The 13,803-nt window shown below is 39.4% G+C and overlaps 1 long non-coding RNA gene across 1 annotated transcript; it reads left to right on the top strand.

Annotated features, from left to right (window-relative positions):
• The first annotated feature begins 3,323 nt into the window (after window positions 1-3,323).
• Window positions 3,324-12,075, top strand: LOC111923729 (uncharacterized). The gene is made up of 2 exons (XR_002861232.2): window positions 3,324-5,856; window positions 7,592-12,075. It is a non-coding gene; the product is annotated as an uncharacterized LOC111923729 (long non-coding RNA).
• Window positions 12,076-13,803: the final 1,728 nt, after the last annotated feature.

The following is a 13,803-nucleotide window of genomic DNA, read 5'->3' as shown; positions in this document are numbered from 1 at the left end:
GAAATAGTTAGTGTGAAAACAATGCAAGGGATGAGATGGGATTCAATATTCTGTTGGAAAGTCTCAAAGAATAGAGTATTTACCAAAAATTGTTGTAAGCATGTGGGTCATCATGGCTATGTAGCTAATGCATGTGTGACTGGTAAAATTAGCTTGGATGGATGAGACAGGATTTGTAAAAGTGACCTTTATTGTTTCACGATCTTATTGGTAAAATCTCCACCAAATCCTCTGTAGACTTACAGTTTTCAAGACAGGGAATTGTTTCTGTGCACTCTTTGTCAGCTGACACCCAGCAATGATTATCAGCTGCTTTAGAGGATGAATCCTTTTGTCACTTTCTCCTCGCTTGCATACACCCTCATGCCAGCCCTCTTCCTCTTTGCACCCTTCAACTGCAGCATCTCTTGCTCTCTGTGCTTCTGGATGTGTACTGGGCTTCATCTGTCTGCATCACTGGGCTTCATCTGTCTGATTCCAGACATTCCCTTCCCTCCAAGTCCTTTACATAATAAAGTGTCTCCACTGTTGTTCGCTTCTTGGATATATTTTGTTCTCCCCATGTTTTGAAGATCAGGGAAGAAAAAAAACCAATGTATTGGGCACACTTCACCTTAATGTTTCTTATATGTCTGTTTACAAATAATGCTGCACCACACATTTTTTAGACAGGTAATTTTGATTAATAAACAACTTGATGATAGGTAGACAGCAAGATGCAGATATAATAATGAAACAGCAAGATTTAACTCTTCCTATGGCAGGGCATGTTGTTTATTCAAAACAAAGAACAGTGCTGCCAGGTTGCTGAGACTGCAGTGGTCTGTTAGTGCTTCAGGCTAGGTTTTATGTTAAGGTAAATCCTGACCATTAGACGTCCCTTGTTAACAGCAAGTAAGCAAGTAGGCTTGCTGACACACCCAGTACTGTCTGTACACCTGGAGAAGTCAACACACAAATTTGGCTCTAGGACATCTGGCAAGTGTAGCCTTATCTCAATACTAGCCCTATAGTGGTCCTTTTTATCTAATTAAGTGTTAATAACTGCTTTAAATTAGAAGTTCAGAACTGGTGAGTGCTGTCATCAGTCTGTGTTCTCAGAGAAAACATCTTCCCACACAAGACTCCAAAAAGAGACAATGGCTGATAAAGGCAATAAAGAGTTTACAGATACTACAGAAGAAAATAATTACAAGATACATAGTTATATATTTTTTTAAGAGTTAATAATAGTTTGGGATGTTTCTTCTATTGATTCTGCAATTTCTTCTTTGGCAATAAAATATTTTATCACAGAACAGTTGCATGACTTCATCACTTCACAGCAGCTCTAATGAAAATAATCAATCTTTATATTGATAAAATGTAACTGCATATAATCATCACTACCCATGTGTAGAAGACAGAAAGCAGAGTCTAAAAGATTGGAATACTTTTTTCAACAAGGCACTTCAGAGATGAATGTGTGAAGGTCAGGTAGAGTTTTCAGCTCCAGATTCTGGAGGTTCTTAATCTTATTACTCAGAGTTGCCATCATTTCAGTCCCACATTGAACAGTAAACCCTGGACTGTTTCAGAACTGATTTAGAACTGCTTGTTAGATTTAGTGAAGTCAATTCTGATTGCAGTCATCATTCCTGTGGAAGAAACTCACAAAATGTAACAAACTTATGAGGATGTGTTTCTCGCAGGTATATTTGAAGAGATGACATGAATAGTTGTGTTCTATTTACATCCCCTACATCTCCTACTTCTATCTCTTTGAAGAACTTATCACTGCTTTTACTGGGGCTTTTAACAAGGTACTGTTAAAAGTATAACATTCCCATGTCTTTGTCTCCTCTGTGAGAAAGCAGAGTGCAATGGCATCACCAAAACACACGTGGTGGCAGTGAGTGAGCTGTGGCCAGAAACCCTTGTATTCCATGTCCTTCACACAAATGTCATATGGAGGTCAGAGCAACGGCTTGCCTGGCTCACCCTTCAGCTCATCACCTGGCTTCGAAACTATCTCAGCTCCCACATCACTGTAGCCTCTGTCATTTCTTCACCCTTGTTTCTGTGCCTCCTATCTCCCCTGTCCCATCCTCTCAACACCAGTAAAGAGAAGAGGGCTGGTATGGCTTTTCCTCACAAAGGCCATGTGCACAGTGCACTGTTTGCAGGACTGCAGCCAGGGAAACAGGGACAATTTGTTCCAAGGAGACAGAACTCTGTTTAGGTGAGACTTGTTCTGCACCTTGCTATATGGTTAAGTACCATACATTGCCTGCTTAGGATCAAAGTGTGTGAAGGAAGCCATTTGTAACACGCAAGGATAACAAGTCCTACAGTGGCAATGCATACGTATCTAGTCTCTTCTGGCCCACAGTCTGTAACTCTTTACACAGCACTGATATATAAAAAGCAGATTATACTGATTTTCTTCCTGCTGGAGAGGTGCAAGCCATGGTATTTAGGTTTCTGTGAATCCTTCTGATTCACAGGGAGGGATGAAATGGTGCTGTTCAAACATCCATGAAGAAGTGATGGGGAAGAGAGGTAAGGAAAATGCAACCATACCAGTGAGGTTGTGACATGGCAACAAGTGGTTGGATCACACAAGTATGATGAAAGATGCTGAGTATCTGAGGGAGGGCTGATATGGATGAGAAATCCATATTGCAATCCAGTGTGACCACGTGGGGTGGATGTACCTAGCCATTCAAAATGACATGGAATAAAAGAGCTGAAATTCTTTTCATAAAGGAGGTTTTCAGGCCTGCCATCCTTCCCCTTGCTGGTGTTTCCAGTAAGTGCTTATTAAGTGACAGTGGGGCTCCTCAGTCCAATTTTAAATGAACACTGAAAAGAGGGCTTTTGACAACTTATTAAAAATTTAAGTTTAGTAGCAAACCCTTGGGTTAGTTGGATTTATAGTTAACATTTCTCTGTTGGAATACGAGCACATGATGTCTGTCAGCAAGCCAGCCACAATAGCCTCAGGCTGATATTCCAAAAATAAAATAGCAGTCTATATCTGTCAGGGCTGTGCCAGTGCCATGTTCTACATGAGCACTTCTTTAACCTGATAATTCACACAGCTGAAACATGTCGAAGAATCAGCTGGAGTGTTCTTGCAGTCTGGAAGAAACTCTGTTCTCGTCCCCAGCGTGGCATAGCTGGAGCCACTAACAGCAACAAGCTTTCAAAACAGTCCACAGGTTGTGTCAGAAGATCTTTGAGAAGTCACAACAAAGTTAAACAGATACATTAGAGAAAAAAACATAGAAGAGGGAGGCTGGTCCATTTTAAAATGAAAGAACAGTTTTGGTGAATTTTTTTTTGAGGGAAGATCAAGGAAACAATGTGCTTTAAAAGATCACTAACTCTTTTTGTGACAGAGACCTAAATTTGACCAAATAAATGAATGGTCTGGTAGTTGGCAGCTGACATAAATGTAGCCTGAGTTTGTTTCCTCCATTTATAAAGAGGGTAGTGATGTCCTAAATATGGGTTTTGTTTGCAATTGCATTTGTGTGTGTACCAGCACCCATATAAAATCTGTATAAAATACAAATATGTTTACTGAAAATTACAGAGGTTAATGTTTTGCTTTGTTTTAATATAGACCAGTGTCAATTGTGCCAAAATATTTTAGTGAAAAAGACACATGCCACCAGAGATCCTGACAGATTTGGAGGCTAACAAGGGACACACACACAAGCCCCTATGTTGACCAACTTGGAGTGACAACTTTTGCCTTCCTCTTCCTAAACTGACATCTTAACCTAATGGATATGGAGTCAAGCTCTCTTTGGAAGCTAGTTTTCACAAGAGGAGATAACGCTTGTCTGATAATACTGGGAACTGGAGGAAGAAAAGTAGTTAGGTTTCAGATGCAGATAAGTGTGAGCTTCGTTTGGGACCCAGGTGGACTCCAAAGTGCTTGACTATTCCACAGTAATGGACTATGCAATATTTCCCTCAGCGATAACTTTTCAAACTCCAACATTTAATCCATATAATTTTGTTTTGTGGGTAAGCGTGCATTTATTGTCCCTCCCAGCCAGTTAAAATTTTCCCAGTTCACATATGAGTGTGCAGTATTTAAATATTTAATAATTGTATATATTTCTATACATATTATAGCACACACACATCCCCCGCTTCTGATTACAGGAGGACTGATAGCTGAGCTGAGGGATATTTTTCAGGAAAAAAAAAAGTAGAAATAATTAACATTTACTCTGTGAGTGCTTTGAGTTTTGACAATTTGGAGGCCTTTATAATCACCCACATTGCATGTTTATAGTGCTTATGCTTGTGAATATTACAAAGGCATGACAGGAAAGGATTAATTTAAAATTTCATTTTTGTATTTAAAACAGAAGTTATTTGTGACAAAGTTTGAATGTGGGAAATTATATGGAATATTCCCATTTTTGCTTCAGAAGTTCTTGTTTAATACTCTGATTTTCCTTACAAAATAGAAATCCAGAAGGACACCACTGCCTCCATTTTAACTAAGAAAACATATGAAAAACCAAAACATGCAATGTTTGGCCATGGAATACAACCCCTTTTTAGGTATGACAAACTGGCAGTTCAATTTGTCATTGCACTGAATGCAGCTGACCACTGAGGAAAGTGGATCCTCTGTCTACAGTGGTCACATTCTGAAATGACTGTATCACACTGTTAATAAGATACATACATCCTGTGAAAACAAGGCATTCCCATCAAAACTGATCAAATTTAACATAATACAAGTTACAACTTTTTCCATATTTTTGGTAGTAAGATTCTGCTCTATAACTTAATTAACATCTTGGATGGGACTTTTATTTTCAGTTTCAACCCCAAACACATTCAGCAGTTTGTATTTACTTATTTTTTTGCCACCATTACATGTCTTCTTTTAGGTCTCACTGTGCTAAGACAAAACAGGCCAAGTGGGTTAGACTTTCTAACCATTGTCCTATTCATTCTGCCAGCTCTTCTTCTGCATCTATTACTCTTTTATTTCAGCACTTCTTTCCCCCTCATTGAAGATCATAATTGTACACATTGTCTCACATGGAGTCTTCCCATATTGTCTTGAAGGCTATTGACAGTACTCTAGGAAATACTCTCAATTCAACAACACTTGATTTTTTTCTCTTCAACAACCTCTTATCTTACTGAGCCTAAGGTGCTGGGCCTTTGTTGCCTCTCCATTAAGTCAGGTTTGAGAGTCAGGAAGACTATTATTACTATACAACAATAGAGGTTACTACAATTGCATATGGATTTATTGGATGAAGCAAAAGAGGTACAAAATAGTATCTACAAGATAGGAGACAAAAAAAAAGAAAAAATAAAATGGAAACCAATATCAAAGGTTTCTTACCCCTTTTCAGGGAAATACTGAGTATTGCATTCCAGCGCATACAGATATATATGTTATTATGCAGTTTATGAGTGTAGCTACCATATCTACTGTGGCCTTTATCTGTCTTGCATTCCATCAGAAGGGGTGTTTTTAGGTTCAGTAACATGATCTCCTGCTATGACAAGGTGACCTGTTTGGTAGATGGGGAAAAGGCTGTGAATGCTGTCTACCTGGACTTTAGCAAAGCCTTTGTCACCATTTCCCACAGCATTCTCCTGGAGGAGCTGCCTTGGACAGCAATCCTTGCTGAGTAAAAAACTGTCTGCCTGGCTGGGTCCAGAGAATGGTGGTGAAGGAATACACATCCAGTAGGCCTCTGGTCACAAGTGCTGGTCCTCAGGGCTCAGTACTGAGGCCATCCCTGTTTAATATCTTTATCAGCGATCTGGACAAGGGGATCTAGTGCACCCTCAGCTCAGTCAGCTTGCAGACAACACCAAATTGTGAGTCTTGATCTGGGGGAGGGTAGGAAATCTCTACAGAAGGATCTGGACAGGCCGAATCAATGGCAGAGGCAAATGGTTGGAGGGTCAACAAGGCCAAATGCCAGGTCCTGCCCTTGGGTCACAACAGCTCCAGGCAGTGCTACAGGCTGGGGACAGAGTGGCTGGAAAGTGGTCCAGCAGAAAAGGATCCAGGGGTGCTGGTTGAACAGGATTGGGTGAACATGAGCCAAAAAAGGCCAATGGCATCCTGGCCTTTATCAGCAGCACTGGGGCCAACAGCACTATAGCCCCCTGTACTCAGCACTGCTGGATCCTTGAAAATGTATTTTTAATCAGAAAATGTGGAAAAAAGTCTGAAGTACTTATGTTAAACTACAAATGCAAACATGAGATACACAGATACAGATAATTTGTTTGAGTTATATGGAGTAACAAAACTGGCATGCACAATTAATATCTTCAGTCTTCCAAGTGTTGCACAAGGATTATGTATATGCTCTCTCACTTCCCTTTGTTGAGTTGCTTCCTTCAGCACTCTGCTGTAGTTCTCAAAGCAAGGAGAAGCATTAGTGTGACAGCACAGGACAAATCCAGAATGATGCTCAAAGATTTCAGAGACTTTTGCTATTTTTCTGGAGACAGCAGATGTACCAATTTACCTCATGGCAGAGCAACATTCAGAGCCAGTACTTGAAAATGCACTGGGACTGGTGTGATAACTCACACAACTGAGCTTGGGGGTGCAATATTCAAAGATGCTGACATCAAGAAATGAAATCTTGGCCTCACTGGAGTTAGCACAGACTCAGGCTTTGATCTCAGTGTGACTGTGATTTTAACAGTGATTTTAGAAATGTCAGGCATGGCTTATAAGCCTAACTGATGGAAACAATTTCATGAATGTCAAATTTAAAAATGCCACCTTTACCTCAAGAATGTGACTTGCTTCTCTACCAATCCTAGCTGCAGTTTTTTACAACATGATATAGGATACAGCACACCTCTATTTTCACACACACAGCTCATAGAGTGAAATCCTTGATTGCTGTGGTTATTTGCTAGGATGTGGAACAACACTGAGGAACTCAGGCTTTGTGTCTGAATAGCTATTGACAATTCTGAGCTGTACAATTGTAATTCCAAATAGTTAACTGGGAAAACAAAACAAACAAAAAAAAACGTTTATGTCATTAAGAGTTCTACTCAAGCACCCAACATTTCTGCAGTGTATATGCAGCATCCTATGGAAACCAGACTAAAATGAGTTCTTCTGCTGCATCTGGATTTCCTTATAGAGGCCCTAAAAAAAACAGCTGAAAGTCAGTTACTGAGATTGGAGAGCAATGAAAATAGCTCTTCTTCCCCCAGTCTGCATCAAGTGCTTTACTATCAAACAATGACAAAGCTAGAATATAAATGAGGCTAGGAAGTATACATATACATGAATACATATATTATTATAAATATAATATATATAATTATATAATTATATGTATAATTATAATATATACATATATTATTATATTATTATCATAAACAATGCTGTATGCATTATTTCAGTTGCATATAGCACTCTGAACTGCTAAACAGCTTTCTGCATGGACTCCACAGGAACAGAGATCCTGTCCTGGACTACTCCCTCCCTAATTTTTTCCATACACTCCAGCTATTGTGACATCTTCCCTCCTGGTAGTGATTCTTTTGTCTTGAACATTTTCCTTCTCTGCTGCAGCCCTTCTTTGATGGCAATGAAACAAAAGGGAAGAAAAATCAAGAGTAACTGACAAGAAGATAACTGCTCCAGCTTCTCAGAAGTACCCTTTACAGAGTGAGTCTCTGTGCTCTTCTATGCAATAGAAGATACCAGTGCCAGGGATAGACAGAAATGGACAGAACTGGGGAAAAAACAAACAGATAAGATAGAGACTGCCTCTGTTGTTTTTTAGCCTCATTTTATTGTCAGAATATTACATCAGTGAAATTGAGGCAGTATGCAATTTAGGCTGGCATTATTTTTTTATCCTATAGCTGTTCAAGTGGACTGCATGTTTAAAACCATACTTCAGCTCCTTGAAATCTTGTGTCATCAGTGTGTGGACAGTATCAAAAATGTAATATTGTGAGAAAGGTCTGTTAATGGTCAGCTATTCAGTGTAGAATTGCCAAATTACCTGGAGAGATGATGTAAGTAGATAGACTGTTCAATAATAAGCAGCTACTGAGCCTAATCTCTTCCATCTAGTTGTACCTTGAGTAATACAAGAGCTAAAACAGATAGGAGAACTTCAAATGTATGCCCCAAGCATGCACATATATATTGCAGCAGAAAAACCCAATAGTAAACCTGCTCCTTAGGCACTGTTAATAGGATTTGGGCAATCACAGGAAAAGCTCTTGGTGTTGAAATTATATTCTTTTTGTTGACAACACGCTACCTAATGGGACTGTGTGAAGCTGAAAAGAAAACAACTGATTGACATGAATATTACAGTAGGAAAACACTGGTAACTTCAGTGAGGCCTCCCTGCAAGTTAATAATTTGTTTTACTATTTTCCCCTCTTGTTCATCCAAAGGAATATTTTCAGATTGAAATAACATGCTTGTTCCTTCTAGCTGGAGTTAAATGCTAAGGCAGCAGGTTTAAAATGTTCATTGTGGGGATTAGAATGCCCCTACCAGGCGTGGCTGGTGCACACCTCACATGGGGCCACTCTGAAAATCTTTCTTCTCAGTTATTTTGCTCATCATAAAATCCACCAGTGACATTTCATGTGTCCTTTCCTGCTGGAAGCTGACCTATCCTGCCCTTGGCCAAAGAGATAAAATTATATATTCCATAAAATTACTAAATATTGTATTTCTAGTTCCAGCCTCTGTTAATACCTTTGCTACTGCCTGCTGAGGAAAGCAGACCAAGCTAGTAAAGAGATGCTGCAGACAATCTGGAACAATTAATTATTAAAAGGGGAGTTAGAAAGAGAGATCCCTCACAGGGGTAGTGTGTCCCTTGGTTTGTCCAATGTGTTTTTCTCCCTGTCACCCCTGTCACCTTCTCTTTACATGCAGTCAGAGTCATTCTCACATAAAAATACACATCACACACATCACATCACAGTAAGATGGAAGGCAAGGCAGATTCTTCTTTTCCCTCTCTCCCAGTTTCTGTCTTTTTCCAGTCAGCACACAGTCCAATTAAAGGACAAGAGAAAAGCAGGCACAAGTAAAATTCCCTTTCAAGGAGGATTTTACCAGTGCTAGACTTCTGTGCCATGTTATTGGTTACACACTACAGACTTTTATTTCCCTGCCGTCTTGAGCACATGGTTCCAAAACTCCCTGCTGGCCACAGAAGGCAGATGCCTGCTGCTGGTACATGGGCAAAGGAAAAAGGAGGTTGTGAATCTCCTTGGGCTATGGTTTGGCCATTTTCCTAACCAATCTTTGGCTGATGAAGTTCTGTGCCCTCTCATAAAGACCCCCTTTGAGGCAGAGGGTTGATTCCTTATTTCTATGATTTGTAAAAAGGTAAATGTTTGTCTCAGTTTTGGCACTGAGAAGAAGAGCAGGGAAGGTTTTAAAGGCACTTTGCATGTAAGAACTCATGAAAAAACACTGTTATTCTCCCACAGTAGGTGGTAAGCAGCAGAAACAGAGACATTTAGCAATGCAAAATGAGCTCCTGGCATCTGGTAATTGTAACTTTTTTTTTTTGCTTTTAAACCTCTCACAACATTGAATTGCATGGGGTCAATCTGACCTGTTCTTGACAGTGTTTGCTGTGGCAGGAAGTCTTTGTGACTTCCAATTAGAAGAACATTTTATGTTATTCAGGTATGGAGAGAAAGGAGCACAACAACAAACTGTTTACTAGTACATGTTTTATGACCCTAAAAGTCTCAATTTTCATGATTTGTACCTAAGTCAGGATGTTTTAAAAGTATTTATCTAAAAGATGTGATTTCATCATACAGCCTCCAAAACAAATTTATTTAGTTCCATTATATGTGGCCTATCCTTCTGCCTTTCTTTTAAAATATAAAATATTATGGAAAGGTAGAAGCATGTGGTTCAGAAAAGCAATGCAACATGACAAATGTTTGAAATTCAAAGGTACTGGCAGTTCCCTGGAGCAGGTTATCTCAGTGTCATGACAACCAGAATCCTCTGTAATGAACACAGTGGTTCTGGATGGTTCACTCATAGCTTCTGAAGGGCAATGGAGGTGATCCAGAGTCTGGAGCACCGTTCCTCTGAGAGAGCTGGGGGTATTTAGCCTGGAGAAAAGGATGCTCAGTGGAGACTTCACTGTTCTCTATAACTGCCTGAAAGGAGGTTGTAACAAGGTGGAGGTTGTTCTGCCCAGAAATAAGTGATAGGACAAGAGGAAATGGCTCCAGGGGAGGTTTAAATTGGACATTAAGAAAAATTTCTTCACCAGCAGGGTTGCCGAAACTGGAACAGGCTGCCCAAGGAAGTGGTTGAGTTGCCATCCCTGGAGATATTTAAAAGATATGTAGATCTGGAGTTTAGGATCATGTTTTAGTAGTGGACTAGGCAGTGCTGGGTTAATGGTTGGACCAGGTGGTCTTTTCTAGCCTCTATGATTCTCTGTTTCTGTCATCTGGTTCCTCATGCATCATTTACAAGTCTCCATTCCATAAGTGCTTCTGTAGAGAGGATGGATAGAAATGAACACTTATTCAAAAACCAGGCATGCAGTCAGCAGAAGCGGTCATCCCACCTGGCACTACAAGAAGTGACTACAGCCAAGCACCTGCAGAAACAAGCCACACATCCTCCACTGGGAATGTCAGCAGTGACACTGTCCTTCAGGTGCTCCTCTGCTCCACTGATACCAGGTCCCAGATCACAGTGAGGGGCTGACCATCACCTCTCATGGGTAACCTCTGCATAACATTGTGCCCAAACTGCTGGGAGAACCAACAAAGCAACCCTAGCTAGTCCCTAGCAAGTGTGCCCTCTCCGCCTTTGAAAATTTGGTGTATGGTGCAATTTGGTCAAAATCATCTTGACCTTGGGATCTTCCTCAAGTTGAATAATATGCATTCTTTTTATATTATTTATGTGTTCAAGTTCCATGAAGTAAGCCCTAGGATTTAGCCAAAAAAGTTTTTCTGACAAATGCATGCAAAATAACTGCAGGTGCCTGTAGAAAATTCTTGTCTGTCCATAAACTGCCTTGCAGTTAAAAATACAAACAATATCAAAAAAATTGTGGAGGAAAAAAACATTTATTTCTCTAATTGCAATTAAGGTTAACCCATAAATACCAAGGGTTTACCCATTCCAACTGTGTTATGTGTTCCAATTGTTTGAAAAGAAAATATATTACTTTTCTGGCATGCATTAAATTTAATATGGGCTACTGTGTTGGAAAGAATAATGGGAAAAACCTTTTCTTGGGTTATCAGAAGGTGAGAGCTAATATTGGCCAGTTAATCCCATTATGATTATTATATATGAGTCTAGGTTGGATTTGTTCATAGATTGCACAGATATTACTAAATAGGACTTCAGGCAACTATACATGAATTTCTGTAAATTGTGATCAAGCCTCAGTGCAGCGGCCATCAGGTGAAGAATTAAAGAGCTGTCAGTATTAAATTCATTTATTTCTCCTTATCATTTAAAGAACAGGTGGTCTCTATCTCAACCAGTCTGAACACACAGCTCTGAAAAGACTCGTAGTATTTTGCAGAGAAATGGAAGGAGCAGCAGCAGATTTCATTTATCAGGAATAACATTCTTTCCCTGACCTTTCATCTCCAGCACCTAGGTAGACTCATTCTGCTGGTGCTATTGACCCTGCACATTTTGTGCAGACTGGGGTGGTTTCATGATAAATTTAATGAAATAGGATAGACTTGCTGTAACTTGAAATTAAGCAAGGCCTTGAGAGAAAAATCTTCAAAGGACTAAAAATGTGTACATGCATGCATGTTCAAAGAAAGCACATAGTGATTGACTGGACCGTGTTCTGTAGATATGCACATATTTTGGTTTCAGTGGAAGTGTAAAGTATGTTAAGTCAGTGCAAAATTTGTCTTACTCTACTCCAAAGTCAAGTCAGCCCTGGATGCTTCTGTCACATGAACAGTGTAAATTAAGATAGAATTAAAATATGTCAATTAACTTGATTGATTTATTAAAAAGTAAAATTAAAAGTGATGGAAATGTTTCATAGTTATATAAAATAAGAGATAACCTTTAGTTTAGTCGGGTTATATTGTTACTTTTTTACCCTCTCTTTTCACTGTACTAGAGCAAATAAAATATTTGGTTTGAAAAAATAGAAAAGGGTGAGAAAGAGTTCCATCTTGACCTTTAAATAACCAGCTCATCTGATTGAATCTCTGAATGCTGAAAAAAAATGAAGAGGATCAAGCAGGAGAATTTTCTCTCAGTAAGCACAGTCTTGGTGGGGCTGCATTTCCTATCATCTCACTTGTTTACACAGCATGTTTATAAAAATTACTGCAGCTCCCCATCTATTACTGCAGTATTCCAGTTAGAAGCTAAAAGGGTACTGAGGACTCACTTGGAGAGGATTAAGTGATCATGAAACAAAGTGAAATATCCACCCGCTCAGTACCAGCAGGCAGCTTTTCTGCAGGTGAAGATAAAGAGGAGTAGCACAAGATTTGTTGAAAGAGTTTTTTAATGCTTCTTATCTTGTCTTACTATGGTGCTAAGTGTTGTCAAAGACTGCTTTCATCAAGAAGTTGAATTACAGTCATTACAAAGAACGAGGTCGTGCTATTGTCAGCAAGACTACTGATGGCATAATACAATGCTGTGTGCAAAGAAAATTTGAAAGACAGGATAGATCTGCCATTAAAGGTAGATTTTTCTTGTCTGGGCAAGGGTTTTCCCCTCTCTTTTTATAAGATGACATTTTAATTGAAAACAAACAAATAAACAGCACACAAGGCGTAAAGCAATTCTTAAAGCAGCCCATAAGAAGGGTCATCCTGAACATATCTGTTATGATTTGGGGGGTAACTTAGAAGTACAAAGTAGAGGTGGGTATCTCTAAAGAAAAAAACAAAAACACACACACACAAAAATAAGAATAAAAGCAAATAAATCCTTTCTCAAACATTTGCAAGCTCTAAACATGTGCTAAACTACCTCTCTTTTCATTCCCATAGCACTACTTTGAATGCTACTTGACAAGGATTCAGAAATGTTATACTTGAGCAGTGTGGCATTGGGAAGGAAGGTATGATATAAAACCATTTCAATAAAAGCAGGTTGCATCAGGACCCATCAGAAAGCCGGTTTATCCTGAAATGACTAAGAATTGATATGTATAACCTGTTTTGCCATCATCTTCTCCAAAACCTTACTAAACCAAACCAAATCTAAAAATTGTGCCCCACAACATTATTTGGGTTATGATCTTGCCCAGATAAGTGTGAAATCAGCTAATGTCCGTTCCTAATTCTCAGGCAGGGACACCACAGAGAATTCCATCTTTGAAATTGTTTTAATGGAAATACTATCTTCTTTTATACCTCTATATGAATGAATATTTTCACACTTGATAGGAGCATTCTTTGCTGGTTAAATACTGGGCTGGATGGCCAGGCCCAGAGAGAGGTGGGGAGTGATGTCACCTCCAGCCAGTGAAAAGTCACTAGTGGGGTTCCCCAGGGCTCAGCTTTGGGGCCAGTCTTCTTTAACACCTTATTGATGATACAACTCTCTACAACTGTCTCAAAGGAGGATGCAGTTATGGGTGTAGGTCTCTTCTCCCATGCAACCAGCAACAAGACAAGAGGACATAGTCTCAAGATTCACCAGGGAAGGTCCAGGTTGAACATCAGGAAGAATTTGTTTTCTGAATGGGTTATTAAGCATTGGCATGGATTGTCCAGAGAGGTAGTGAAGTCACCATCCCTGGAGGTGCTTCAGAAATA

The sequence above is a fragment of the Cyanistes caeruleus genome, chromosome 1, assembly GCF_971803275.1.
Source record: "Cyanistes caeruleus chromosome 1, bCyaCae1.hap1.1, whole genome shotgun sequence".
In the NCBI taxonomy this organism is placed as follows: domain Eukaryota; kingdom Metazoa; phylum Chordata; class Aves; order Passeriformes; family Paridae; genus Cyanistes; species Cyanistes caeruleus.
The sequence above is the reverse complement of the archived record's forward strand: the minus strand, read 5'-3'. Positions and strand labels throughout refer to the sequence as shown.